Below are 14,966 nucleotides of genomic sequence, written 5' to 3' on the forward strand. Positions count from 1 at the left end.
GCTGGTCTAGGACATGGCAACTCAACTTCAATGCCAAAAAATGCAAAGTTATGCACCTGGGCAGCCAGAATCCATGCAAGTCTTATACCCTTAATGGCGAGATCCTAGCAAAAACGGTAGCAGAACGAGACTTGGGGGTAATCGTCAGTGAGGACATGAAGTCTGCCAATCAAGTGGAGCAGGCTTCGTCCAAGGCAAGACAAATCATGGGCTGCATACGAAGGGGTTTCGTCAGTCGTAAGGCGGAAGTCATTTTGCCATTGTATAGATCCATGGTGAGGCCCCACCTGGAATACTGTGTGCAATTCTGGAGGCCGCATTATCGCAAGGATGTGCTGAGACTGGAGTCGGTGCAAAGAATGGCCACCCGGATGGTCTCGGGACTCAAGGATCTTCCATACGAAGAACGGCTTGACAAATTACAGCTATACTCGCTCGAGGAGCGCAGAGAGAGGGGGGACATGATCGAGACGTTCAAGTATCTTACGGGCCGCATCGAGGCGGAGGAAGATATCTTCTTTTTCAAGGGTCCCACGACAACAAGAGGGCATCCGTTGAAAATCAGGGGCGGGAAACTACGAGGTGACACCAGGAAATTCTTTTTCACTGAAAGAGTGGTTGATCGCTGGAATAGTCTGCCACTACAGGTGATTGAGGCCAGCAGCGTGCCTGATTTTAAGGCAAAATGGGATCGGCACATGGGATCTATTCACAGGGCAAAGGTAGGGGAGGGACATTAAGGTGGGCAGACTGGATGGGCCGTGGGCCCTTTTCTGCCGTCTATTTCTATGTTTCTATGTTTCTATGTTTCTATGAATCTGGAACCACATATTGTGCCCATGACAACTACACCCTCTCCCCCTTCTATGGGTCCCAAAGTCCGGTGCAGTGCTTCACTCCTTCACTGCTGTTGTTCAATAAAACCACTTCTTTGGACTGGATTTTGGACTTTTTTCTGGCCTGCTTACCCTTTCAATTCAGACGTATTGTGCAACGTCCATTATTCATTTCACTCCAGATTTTCATTACAATAGGGATAAATATTTTTTTATGGAAAAGTGACTGCAGATGTGTTCTGCCCTATGACCCCCCAATCCCCCTGTCATAATATCCTGAGAAGGGGCTAAGAATGGACAAAAGAATTATTACTGGAAAAAGAAAATAGTATTCAGTATAGCTTGCCGGGCCTGTGCTTCCAGACTAGACAGTTGCACGGGGACAGAAATCCCACCCATCCCCCACCCATCCCCATCAGGATCCTCTCCGTCCCCACCAGGATCCTCTCCGTCCCCACCCATCCCCACAAGGAATTACCTCCATTCCCGCCTGTCTCCATAAAAAGCAGCAATTACTTCTGACAGGATCATCAATTCCACAGTTTCTTTTGCTGTTTTCCTTGTGGAATCTCTTTGGTGGAACCCTTTTTTTGTTTTCTGTTCAGGTAATTAACTTATAAACCCCCTGTTTTACTAAGGCTGACGTGTCCATTATATTATATGGACGAACCCTGCTTCCAAAGCCTTCCATCCCCGTGGGAGTCCCGTGGGCCAGAGGGGGGTCCCCGTGGGAGTCCTGTGGGCCAGAGGGGGGTCCCCGTGGGAGTCCCGTGGGCCAGAGGGGGGGTCCCCGTGGGAGTCCTGTGGGTTAAGGGGGGATTCCTGCGGGGCCCCCGCGGGACTCGTTGGGTTCCCGCGATCCCCGTTCCAGTGCAGACCTCTATTCCAGACAGATTTCTTGGGGCATCAGGCAGCAAAAGTGGTATAAATTAATATCTGAATTTTTGAATAAGAAACCAAAAACTGGTCTTCAAGACATTTGGAGCATTGAGACTAAGCAGCCGATTTCTGCGTCTCAACGGCCATGGATTTGGACTTGGAGGATGAGATGTACAGCGTCAGCATCTATGAGGCAAACTTGGGGGGGTTTTTTTTGTTGCATTGAAGTTTTTGGCCCCCTGTTAGATTACAAAAATTAGATAGTTCTAAGTCAAATAGATGCTGGCGCTGACACTGGATCATCTGCTCTTCTTTTGTCCCTTGATACTTAGATTTTGGCGATCCATTTGGGGGTCAAATTAATAGAATACAGGACGTCCCATTGAAATTTGGCACCGTATTGATGGCTAAAATCCCAATAACTTCCCATAACAACAAACTTCTCTTTATCATGACAGGAGCTGCTATACAACTTAGGGGTCCTTTTATCACTGCGCGGAAGGGGTTTAACGCGTGGAATACCGCACATTAAACCGCCTGCCACGCTAGTACCTAACGCCTCCATTGACGAGGCACTAGGATTTTAGGCTGCCGCGGGGGTTAGCGCGCCTTTGTAATAAGACCCCCTAAGCTGTGCTAGCAGTTTTAGCGCGTGGTAAATTGCCGCACGCACTAGACGCTAACACCTCCATTGAGCTGGGGTTAGTTTTTGGTGCGTAGCGCAGGGTTAGCGAACACGGCAGTGTAGCATGCGCTAAAAACACTAGCGCAGTGTTCATCAACCGCCGGTCCACGGTGCGATCGATGCGGCATGATCTTCGAGCCAGCTCCCTCTTCCTAACTGATTCAGTGCACAAAGCCACGGGCAGTGGCTCCTACGGGCATCCTGCGCCTGAACCGGAAGCCTTCGCTCTGACGTTGCAACGTCAGACGGAAGGCTTCCAGATGAGGCACGGGACGTGTAAGGTGCAATTAGTACTATTATGGTGGCGGGGCCTGGGGTGGAGATGGGCGGGGTCTGGCCCACGACTTAGCCCCGTGTTCTTCAACCACCGGTCCATGGACCAGTGCCGGTCCACAGAAATTTCCTACCGGTCCACATGGCCAGCACGTGCATCAGGCCCAAAACAGTGTTCTTCAACCGCCGGTCCACGGTGCGATCGATGCAGCGTTATCTTCGAGCCAGCTCCCTCTTCCTAACTGATTCAGTGCACAAAGCCACGGGCAGTGGCTCCTACGGGCATCCTGCGCCTGCACCGGAAACCTTCTCTCTGACGTTGCAACGTCAGAGGGAAGGCTTCCAGATGAGGCACGGGACGTGCAAGGTGCAATTAGTACTATTATGAGGGCGGGGTCTGGGGTGGAGATGGGCGGGGTCCGGCCCACGACTTAGCCCCGTGTTTTTCAACCGCCGGTCCACGGACCGATGCCGGTCCACAGAATAATTCTTTTATTTCTGCCAGTCCATAGGTGTAAAAAGGTTGAAAAACACTGCGCTAGCGCACCTTAGTACAAGGAGCCCTTATTTTGAAGAACTGGAAAAACTGGGACCGGTTAAATTATAATTTCTGGATGGAATCTTTATGCCACACTTTTAAACTGGAATGCATGAATGCTCTAGAAAAAGGACATTATAGGAAATTTCAGGATGTCTGGGAGCCATTGACAAAATTCTGTAAGGAGTGACTATTGATTTTAATTATAGCCCTTTGAGTATACACGTCTGGGGGGGGGATATACCATTAATTTAACTTGGGAAAGGTTATTGAAGGAATCTATGTACAGCATTTGTGTTTTTCTTGATTAGTCATTTGCGTGGGTGGGAGGGGTACAAATGATTGCTTATATATTTCTGCAAGATGAATGTGCATTTCTTGAATTATTATATGTACATCTACTTATTTATTGCACTGTTGATAGTCGGAAAATCAATAAAGAATTAAAAAAAAAATAGTAGTACAAATCAATCCTAATAATATCTCTGTACACAAACATCTACTGTATATCTAAAATATAAAAAAAAATAGTAAAGAAAGACTGTAAAGAACCTAAAGTACGATGGATCATAAAATTTACCTTAAAACCCACATCAAGCAAACCCCACAAAAACAAGAAACAAAAAAATCAAACTATAAAGCATCAGAACAAAATAACAATCATTAAAATCCAAGGTAGATTGATTGACTTTGATTAAGCGTTCAGACAACCAGATCTTGGTGAAATGACTGAACTGTACATAATCTGTCTCTAACTCAGGGGGTCTCAAAGTCCCTCCTTGAGGGCCGCAATCTAGTTGGGTTTTCAGGATTTCCCGATGAATATGCATGAGATCTATGTGCATGCACTGCTTTCAATGCATATTCATTGGGGGAATGCGGCCCTCGAGGAGGGATTTTGACACCTCTGCTCTAGAAGCTACCTAAATATTATTCAGTGCTATTAATCTGGCCAGGAAAGGCTTTTGGCTAACTAAATTGCTGTAGTGTGGCAACAACACTGAAGCCCATTAATTCCCAATGGAGTTCGGCACGATTACTGCGGGCTGCCACAGTAATCGGCTTTGTAAAAGGGGGTCTAAGTCAGTGGTTCCCAACCCTGTCCTGGAGGACCACCAGCCAGTCGGGTTTTGGGGATCGCCCTAATGAATATGCATGAGAGAGATTTGCATATAATGGAGGAGATAGGTTTGCAAATCTGCCCCATGCATTTTCATTGAGGCTATCCTGAAAAGCTGACTGGCCGATGGTCCTTCTGAACAGGGTTGGGAACCACTGGTCCAAGTGATAAGTTCAGCCGTGAGATGGCCACTGAATATTAGTGGTCAGTGGCTAGCGACTGAGCTAGCTATCTGCAAAATTCAGACCGCTGGCCAGCTAACTCAAAGGCTGGTCTACCTTTAGCAGCTATAAACCTATCTGTCCACAGTCCAGCACTGAATATCGACATGGCTGGCTAATACTGGCTTTTACAAACCTACGGTGGAGGTTTTCTATGAGCGTTGGAGCATTTACCTCACCGGCCTGCGTTAGAAACCTTTACCATGGCTTTGTAAAAGGAGCCCTAAGTCTTTAGTGGCCAGAAATAGACCAGAAATTCAACGCCAACTGCGGGAATCAGCCCAGTTAATGTCCGCAGTCTAAAAATCGGCCCCAAAGAACTCAGAAATGTCTCAAATTTCATGCGGAATTTTCTGCTGAAGGAGGATGGTTTTTTTTTTTTGGTTATTTGGAAAAATATCAGGGGACTTGGTCTTTTTTTTCCTCGACACCGCGTATATATAGGCTGTGTGAAGTATCTTACTTCAAAATGAATTGTACGCTGCCTTTTGTCATTTTCCAGGCCTTTATATCAAGGCCCGTAATTCTGAAGAGATTCATCCAAAGATGTTCCAGATAATACACTTAAACGAGTAAGTGGGGGAGTGTGTGGCGCGGTGGTTTGAGCTACAGTCTCAGCACCCTGAGGTTGTGGGTTCAAATCCCTTGCAGATCCATGTGACTCTGGGCAAGCCACTAAGGGCTAGATTCACTAACCTCCTTTGCATGGCCGATCCGTGCAGGCCCGACAAATTTACAAAACAAAAAAAATTAAAATGAGGGCAATCAGAGGAACACCCCCCTCCAACTGCACGGATCGCTAGTGTGTGATCCCAGCACATGCACAGACCATCTGTAGATGGTCTGTGCATGCATCTAGAGCCGTGACTTTGGGGTTTTTTTTTTCAATTTTACTAGCCCAGCGAGCCCGTTGTTTTAACCTGCGGGTTAAAACCACGGGCTCGCAGTGCGGGGAAGGGCAGGAGAGTCGGGGCGGCAGGAGAGATGGCAAGAGCAGGGCGGTGAGTCGGGGCAGACGGCAGGAGAGATTTGGGGCAGAGCACGAAATCGGGGCAGGCAGGAGACAGCAGGAGATCGGGGCAGGCAGGAGATCGGGGCTGAGACAGGGCAGCAGATCGGGGCAGAGAGCAGGGCGGCCGAAGTCATTTTAGTGAATAGCTTCCTGTCTGCATTTGAATGTCGTTCCCCCTCATGTGCATGCGCGGATCGGAGGATGATTGGGACAGAGGTTACTGGGTCGGAGGGAAATCGGGTTGCAAAGGGCTCGCAAACCAATCGGTATATATACATACATAGAACATATGACATATTCACTTTGGCATTCAATAATCATCCCCAGTTCTTTGATGCTTGCTTCTCACTATGTGACAATTGTGTTTAATCATTTTTTTACATGGATGACAGTGATATGTGTTGGTTAATTGGTAGCAGTGAATAGCCTTTTCTCGCATAAATCTCTGTTTCTTTATAAAATAGGTTAGTCCAGTGTGGAGGCATAAAATAAGCCAATAATGACATGACTTCAACTGAGCCAATTCGTGGCATGTCCTGCCTCTGCTCCACATAAAAAAAAAAGTAGAGGCAGATAGGGAAAGAGAAAGGGAGATTTTCTCTATATTTACTGTAAGGGCAATTTTGAATGCCTTTTATATGGAGAGAGTGTGGCATAGTGGTTAAAGCTACATCCTTGACACCCTGAGGTTGTGGGTTCAACTCCACTCTGTTCCTTGTGACCCTGGGCAAGTCACTTAATCCCCCCATTGCCTTAGGTACAGTGTGAGCCACTGGCACAGATAGGGAAAAATCCTTGAGTACCTGATTAAATTCATATAAACCGTTCTGAGCTCCCCTGGGAGAATGGTATAGAAAATTGAGTAACTAAATAATGTGAAAAGTTTCAGCCTCAGAGCTGGTATTGTGATGTCATAATGCCTCATTCCACCAATGCCTCATCAGTGATGTCACAATGGCTTGATTGTCCTATACTTGGCTCACTTTTGCTACATCTTGATTTCTAGAGTGGTGCAGTGGTTAAAGCTATAGCCTCAGCACCCTGGGGTTCTGGGTTCAAACCCATGCTGCTCCTTGTGACAAGTCATTTAATTCCCCCCCACCCCCCGTTTCTCCAGGTACATTAGATAGATTGTGAGCCCACTGAGACAGACTGAGAAAAATGCTTGAGTATCTGAATAAATTCATGTGAACCGTTCTGAGCTCCCCTGGGAGAACGGTATAGAAAATTGAGTAAATAAATAGTGTGAAAAGTTTCAGCCTCTGATAACCAGAGCTGGGATTGTGATGTCATAATGCCTCATTCCACCAATAAGAGCCAACCTCATCAGTGATGTCACAGTGGCTTGATTGTCCTATACTAGACTCACTTTTACTACATTTTGATTTCTAGAGTGGTGCACTCATTAAAGCTACAGCCTCAGCCCCCTGAGGTTGCAGGTTCAAACCCACACTGCTCCTTGTGACCCTGGACAAGTCACTTAATCCCCCCATTGCCCCAGGTACATTAGATAGATTGTAAGCCCACCAGGACAGACAAGGAAAAATGCTTGAGTACCTGAATAAATTCATGTGAACCGTTCTGAGCTCCCCTGGGAGAACGGTATAGAAAATTCAATAAATGAATTTATATGGATAAACATTCTGGCTGTGAAGTTCCATGATGTGCGCCCTTATAACCAGATTGAGAGGAGCTGACTCCAGCACTGCCCCACCCCCCCTCTCTTTTACTGAGGTGCGCTAACCGATTTATCGGTTAATCGGTTAGCACACCTTAGTAAAAGAGGGCCTGTATTTAGGTCAGGGAGGAAAGCGCCATGTGCATACTGGATTTTGTTTACATCTGAGCACATTATGTTCCCTCAGACTTTCCACACACACAAAACGCAGGGGCGCTTACAATCCATTTTCACGCACGTTCTTTCCCTTTTAAAAATGAGATGCAAGGTTAGTATCTGTAGGCTTTGCCCCTGGACGGGGGCTATGACAATTTCCACTATTTAAAGACAACAGTGTATAGCGTAAAACTGTGGTAACACAGAATAATAACCTGTATTATTACATGGATACATATCTAGCAGCATCGGCAAAGAACCATTTGAGATAGCTATTTGTCCTGTGTATTGAATGCCCGCTGAGCTTATCCCAAAATTAATGGACGTAGATATAAGACCTTCTTCGATAGGACCCTAGCAACAATCTTGGTTAGGAAAATGTATTCAGCAAGCTATGTTATCCTATTGCAGTTTTTGGAAATTAATTAAGACCACTTTGTTCGATAAGTTTATTACTTAGTGAGTTTTATTATTGAAATTCTATTTTACAAATATTTGTATTTTTTTTTTTTTACTGTATTATTGTATTTCGCTGATTGTCCAGCTCTTTTTAGTGTAAACCGCCTAGAACTTTTGGTTATGGCGGTATAAAAGAATAAAGTTATTATTGTTATATTGAATTAAGAACAAGAGATACTTCCGAGACTGAGAAATATGTTTCCTTTATATAATCTTCATCCAGAAAATTATTATTGCATTCAGTTAGGAGGGGGAAGATCTATTCACCCTTAGCAAACCGCCACCCAAGTGCGCTTATATTTCACTTGCTGTCCTTCAGTTAGTTACACGCCGAAGCCCCATTTTACCAAAAAACATTTGCCTCTCACAGTAGACCTTGTACGCTGTGAGTTAGCTGAAGTCCCTTTGAACGCTGAGAATCCCTGCCATTTGCTTCATTCTATCACATTAAGCAGGTTTTCCCCCCCCCTTTTTTTCCTCCCAGTATTCCACTTTGCTGTGACATCATTCCCCTATACAGCAAAACCCCAGAAGAGTTCCTTTGGAGCAACAGTGTGACCCCTGGGGAGATAAGTACGGTCTAAATATTAACACCCTGTGACAGTTTCCCATCCCTTAGAGCGTGCCTCTGCAGTGGGAAGCGTCCTGCGCCTTTGGCTTTTAACTCCGTGCAGTTGCACAGGGGCACAATCCCAGCATACCTGTAAACTTTCCCCGTGCCACCCGGTTACGTACCTGCTGCCCCGGAGAGGATTCACGTCTGCTGTGGGGAGCTCTGGAATCAATCCTCTGGACTTAGTGAGGGCTGGGGCAGGGCTTCCTAAGGGAAGTAGCTGCTCAGACCACTGGCTGACTCAAACTCCGGGACCTGGGGTGGGGGTGGGGGTGGGGGGTGGGATAATAGTTAAGTCATAGAAACCTCCAGGGAAGACTGCACTTTTATGACATATTCATCCCCTGGCAGCCTCCGAGAATTACATTCCTGAAGTTACTGCGTGAATTGTTTCTAGATGCTTGTATCCGAGTCTCCAGATGCTTCAGTTCATGTCTCTTCTGGGTAGCCTGTAAGATTTAAGGAGTGTGGTGGTATCTAAATAATACCCAAGACTGGGGGTGATGTTAACCGCAGATCCCGTCCAACGCCCACCACAGGTGTCGATGAAAGACTGGGCTAGCCGTGTTCCTATTCAAATGTTACGTGTGCGTAAAAATAGTCGATCACTGTATCCCCGGCCGCCAGCGAAGTGACGTTATGTTTTCCACACCACAGACTAGCTGTGGTAGATCCATCATCTGTCAAAGTGGTTCCCTGAACTAGTGAGATTAAAACATATATATATGTAATACCGCAGGAGAGAGATTACTTGGCACTTTTAGTCATGTCCTATTTTTAGTAAGTGGCAGTTACGTGAGCATATGGACTCTTTAAAAACACCTCGTACCGAGTCAACAGGATGGGTGACACCTGCACTTCTGAAGATCGTTTTGCCGATCAAACCAAAGAAAGAATTTTTTAATAAATGTTCTTAGTACACGTCAGAAGGACAAGAATGCTGATTGCAGTTCGTTTCTTCTTTTGGCTTGAAGGGCCAAGAGCTGCCTGACTACAGTTTTACTTTCCAAGGTCTGAACTGTTACCCTCTGTTCTAAGTGTAAAGCCACACAAGACAAAGTATCCAGCTATCTCAAGTAGAGACAAATTTTTCCCCGTCCCAGCGGGAACTCATTTTCCTGTCCCCACGAGATCTTTTCCTGTCCCTGCCCCATTCCTGTAAGTTCTGTCCTCCTCTGCACAAGCCTTGAACACTTTAAAATCCTAAGTAGCAACATTCTAGAGCTCAGATTGTGATGTCATAATGCCTCATTCCACCAATGCCTAAGCTCCGTCCTCAGCTGCATAAGCCTCAAACACTTTAAAATCCTAAGTAGTAACATTCTAGAGCTCAGATTTTGATGTCATAATGCCTCATTCCACCAATGCCTAAGCTCCGTCCTCTTCTGCACAAGCCTCAAACACTTTAACATTATAAGTAGCAACATTCTAGAGCTGAGATTGTGATGTCATAATGCCTCATTCCACCAATGCCTAAGCTGCGTCCTCCTCTGCACAAGCCTCGAACACTTTAAAATCATAAGTAGCAACATTGTAGTCATTCTGACATCACTGATGAGTTTGGCTCTTAGGCATTGGTGGAATGAGGCATTATGACATCACAATCTGAGCTCTAGAATGTTGCTACTTTTTGGGTTCCTGCCAGGTACATGGGACCTGGGTTGGCCTCTGCTGGAAGCAGGAGACTTGGGTTGATGGACCTTTGGTCTGCCACAGTATGGCAGTTCTTATGTTCTTATCATGTTAGATGTGCATCGTATTGGCAAAGCAGTTGTCCCATGACCAAATGCCAAGGTATATGCCCTGTACAGAAAGCACCATGCGCCCTGCAGCTATGAAATGATGCCAAGGGACACCTGTGACTACAACCAATCCATATTACACACTAGCCATAAAAGCAACCCCTATAGGGGCCCTTTAATGAAGCATACCACTGAGTTTTCAGCTGAAAATTCATCATAATTTGTTGTTGCTAAGTGCCCTCAAGCCCATGTTGACCCCTGGTGACCCTTCGAATAGTTGCTCTGAACTGTGTTTGGTCTCCAGTCAGGTGGCTGATCATTGATAGAGTGGCATCCCCAGCTGGTGTTATTGTATCAGACCATCACATTGCTGGTCTTTTTCTTCTGCATTGACCTTTACCTTTGCCAAGCATAATGTCTTCCTCTATTGATATGTCTAAAGCATGAAAGTTGAAGTCTTGCCATTTGGGCTTTCGATCTCCAAAACCAATTGATTTGTTCTTTGGGCAGTTCTATTGATTCACACTGGCTGCCTATCAACCAACGTATAATTTACAAAATTTCCCTATTAGTATTTAAAACATTAACTACGCATGAACCACAATTCATAGATAGGTTACTTATTCCCTACAATGCAACACGATCCCTCCGCTCTTCATCGCAAGGACAATTAATGATTCCATCCTTGAAGATAATTGGCACCAGACGATTAGACATATTTTCTGTAATGGCCCCCCAAACTTGGAATAATTTACCACTTTATATAAGAGAAGTTAAAGATCTTAATAAATTCAAAACCATTTTAAAAACTTTTTTATTTAAAGATGCTTTTAACGTTTAAAAACGCATTATATTTAATTTTCTATTTTTAAAATTACTTTTTATCCAATTTTCACATTCCCTTTCCACATGTTTTTTCCTGCCCCTTCTTCTTCTTTTTTAGATTATGTAAAAGATTAAATATTGTAACTATTCCCTCCCGTTTTCTTTTTTTTTCCTTATGTATCATGTCAGTCTGCTTTGTCTGTTTGTATCAGAACCCAACTTATTGTTGTACTTCGAAAATTCTATTTATTTTAAATAAATTGTTCATCGCTTAGTTTGTAATAAGCGATCAATCAAATGCTAATAAAACTTGAAACTTGAAACTTGCAGTCCATGGTACACAGTAATTTTTTTCCAGCACTATAATTTGAAAGCATCCGTTTTCTTCCTGTCTTGCTTCTTAACTGTCCAACTTTCATATCGTTAGGACTTGAACAAGTCAGATCTTTGTATGTAAAGATACATCTGTGCACTTGACGACCTTGTTTAGATCTTTTATAAAAGTGGTGTCCAACGCATGGCCACAGGGCCACATGTGACCCCTGAAGTCCTTCATTGCAACCCTCAAACAGTTGGCTGAATGCTCTTCAAATCCCGTAAATGCTTTATTAAGCGTTCAATCATGCCCACTTGATAGAGTAACCCAAAGAGTCTCTTAAGTGTGTTACTCAGGTGTCTCACTTATAGAATTTGTTACTGTTAACAATCCAAAATAAAGTGAGTTTTTAAAATATATCCTTGAAGTGCTGTAGAATCAATGTTGATATTAATTTGTAAGGTTTAATACCCAGTCTGAACAAGTAGGCCAAGGCAGTTTACAAAATCAGTAGTATGTGCAAACTTGAAATCTTTTGGTGGCCCTCAGAGCTTTCTCATAGTCACACTGTTGCCCTTGAGATGAAAAGGGTTGGAGACCATTGCTTTATAGCCATCCTGCCAAAAGCATGGATGGAGTCGGTCCAGAGGAAGGCTACTAAAATGGTGCATGGTCTTCGCGGTAAGGCGTATGGGGACAGACTTAAAGATCTCAATCTTTGGAGGAAAGGCGGGAGAAGGGAGATATGATAGAGACATTTAAATAAAAAGATATAAGAATGTCACTCACCAGCAGTGGACTCAATTTCTCAGATCCCACATTCAATGCAAAATGGCGGAGAAAGAGCCTGAGAATTGTGAACCCAATTTTTGCCGAAGATGGAAGTTAGAGCTTATTTTTTTGAATCCCTGAAGGAATCATCGGGTTGTTGGTAACACAAGATCTTGTAGGAGGAGTTTGTGGCCTGCCGCTGCCGTTGGTGTAGCTGTAACCCTGAACGCCGTTGAAAAGAAGAGAAGCCTGTATGATACCGGCGGAGTTGGCTAAGCAGTAGCAAGTGTTCTGGAGCCAGAGTTAAGTTATATTTTTGGTTTTCTACCTTTCATCTGCTTTTGCCTTTATAGTTTTGAAAAATGGGCTTTTTTTTGAAAATTTAACAAAAAGTTAAAAATTAAAAATATTTATTAAAGATACTATTTTTTGTACTGTGCACAGTGGTGGGTTTTGTATCTTTCTAAATCCCCACATTCCTTTTGGTGTGAGTTTTTCGCCAATGACAAAAACAACGCTAGCTTAAAAATCATCAATGATTGCTACGTGATAAAATATGTCATGAGGATTTTTTCTCCACCTTTTTGTATTGAATGGGGGATCTGAGAGATTGAGTCCACTTCTGGTGAGTGACATTCTTATATCTTTTTGTTTTTCTGCCACCACGATTTATTTATTTGAGAGATGTTTAAATACCTACGTGATGTCATGTGTGGAACAGTCTCCCGGAAGAGGTGGTGGAGACAGAGACTGTGTCTGAATTCAAGAGGGCCTGGGATAGGCACGTGGGATCTCTCGGAAAGAGAAAGAGATAATGGTTACTGCGGATGGGCAGACTGGATGGGCCATTTGGCCTTTATCTGCCGTCATGTTTCTATGTGTCTCTCACTGAATTTCTTGAGTGCTTCTTGTTTTATTATTGAGGAACCAAAGAAGAAGATCAGCAGACAGTAAGGAGATTCAAGTCAGGTTTATTCAAAATGCTCCCAGGAGCAGTGCCCGATGCGTTTCGCCCAAAAGGGCTGCCTCAGGGGCATGAAACAACAAACCAAACGAATGTACAAATTTAATTACCTACATAAAATGCACCTATGTGAAGTTAAAACCTAATGTTAAAATTGAATGGACAAAAAAACAGAAGGATGGCTTACCTGTCTGGAGTAAGGGACAGAGTTCATCAACAATTAACATCAGCTGGTGTGAATGAAGCAGATTATTCCAACCCTGCAATACCATAAAAAAGAATTAAGTTCAAAGAGGAATGTACCATTAAACATAGGCTCAGCTAAATGGAGAAAAACACTTGTCAAAATGGAAATCTCAAGCTTTCTAGAAAGTATTTGAAACCAAAGCAGGAAATTCAAAAATATTACTCAAAGTATCCTGGGTCTGTAATGACTGTCAAGCAGGCAAGCTTGTGAATACAACCAGACTTATATGGGGGCTGAATGATGTCATGAATAATAATGAATCAAGAAGGTAAAAATAAAGAGACAGTCTTCAGAGGTGGTACAGTTTATTCATCCTTAGATTTTGATTTTGACTTTGGTTATCAGTCAAGACCTTTTATAGAAGATGTTCCTGCCTGGCTTTCAAGATCATTCACGGAATCCTGCCTCCTCTTATCCCATTGTCTTTCAACTCCTCCAGTCCCGACTCCTCCAGAACTGCTCAAAGGCTTAAACTAGCCTTCCCCTCTCCATGCGGCATCCACTATTCAGGCAAACTGGGAAAATCCCTTCTCTTCAAAATCACAGGTCTTTGGAACGACCTCACCACCCCGCTGCGGAACCTGAGCTCCCTTCAGTTATTCCGCAAACAACTGAAAACCTGGCTTTTCAGCAAATTGTAGCTCTATCCTTCCCCCCTTTCTCTCCCCCCTTCTACACATAAGTTCATGTAATCCTTTTTCTTCTTCTCTACCCACTATTTTAAGTTCTTGTAAACCGTGTCGAGCTCCATTCTCATGGAGATGATGCGGTATATAAACTTAAGGTTTAGATTAGATTAGATTAGATCTGAAGATGTTTTAAGATGTTAATTTTTTTTGCAATGTTCTGTATGGGTTTTCCAGGATTTTACATTGATATTTTAAGTTTTATGGTCTACTAGACCTCATATATTTTATGATTTTAAAGTTTTGAGATGTTCCTCAGTGTTTTTAAGGACTATCCTAGTCCCCGAGATTTCTTCTTTGGTTGCAGAGCATCAGTAGTGACATCTTAGACCCCCAAAACCTCCACTTGCTCAGCCTTATGTGAAGTTATCTATCAACATCTTTCAAAGTCTTTCATTCTCTTTAAATGTATGCAGTGCTGTTCATTCTGCTTTCCATGTCCATATCAAGCAAAATAAATTCGCACTTATCTTGTCGTGAATATTTGAAAGTGGCCCCCAAAAATCGAATTGGATCCTTGCAAGAACCTCCGTTTCACCTTCGGCTTCTTTAGGGGAAAGGCGCTATTTGGCTCACTTATCTACATCCAAAAGATGCTTGAATCTGTGAACAAAAACCACATAAATATTTGTAATATGTGAGTGCAAACTTACATAGATCGGGAAATTTTGGTGTCACGATCATGGCAACTCACTGGATTCTGCTGGCTGATCCTTTCACGCCAAGCTGGAAATGAAAAATGTCGACCGCTTTAAAAAAAAAAATAAAATGAACGCCACCCGCCACTGTCCAATCAGAAAACAAAATCAAAATGAAAAAATAGATTAACCACTAATTGATAGCTAGATTCCCACCAGGTTAACCTATAACGATTAGATGCTAAACTGAGGGAAGAATCTCAGAATTGCCACTCCATGGATCATAATAATATTATCCATTAAGGAA

At 43.7% G+C, this 14,966-nt stretch overlaps 1 protein-coding gene across 1 annotated transcript in view; it reads right to left on the reverse strand.

Annotated features, from left to right (window-relative positions):
* LRRC32 (leucine rich repeat containing 32) overlaps positions 1-8,660 on the reverse strand; it is a 68,558-nt gene extending 59,898 nt beyond the window's left edge. Inside the window, exon 1 of the mRNA XM_033947381.1 lies at positions 8,593-8,660. The gene's annotated coding sequence lies outside the window, so the exon portion shown is untranslated. The remainder of the gene's footprint in view (positions 1-8,592) is intronic.
* Positions 8,661-14,966: the final 6,306 nt, after the last annotated feature.

This window comes from Geotrypetes seraphini, chromosome 6 (assembly GCF_902459505.1).
Source record: "Geotrypetes seraphini chromosome 6, aGeoSer1.1, whole genome shotgun sequence".
NCBI lineage: Eukaryota > Metazoa > Chordata > Amphibia > Gymnophiona > Dermophiidae > Geotrypetes > Geotrypetes seraphini.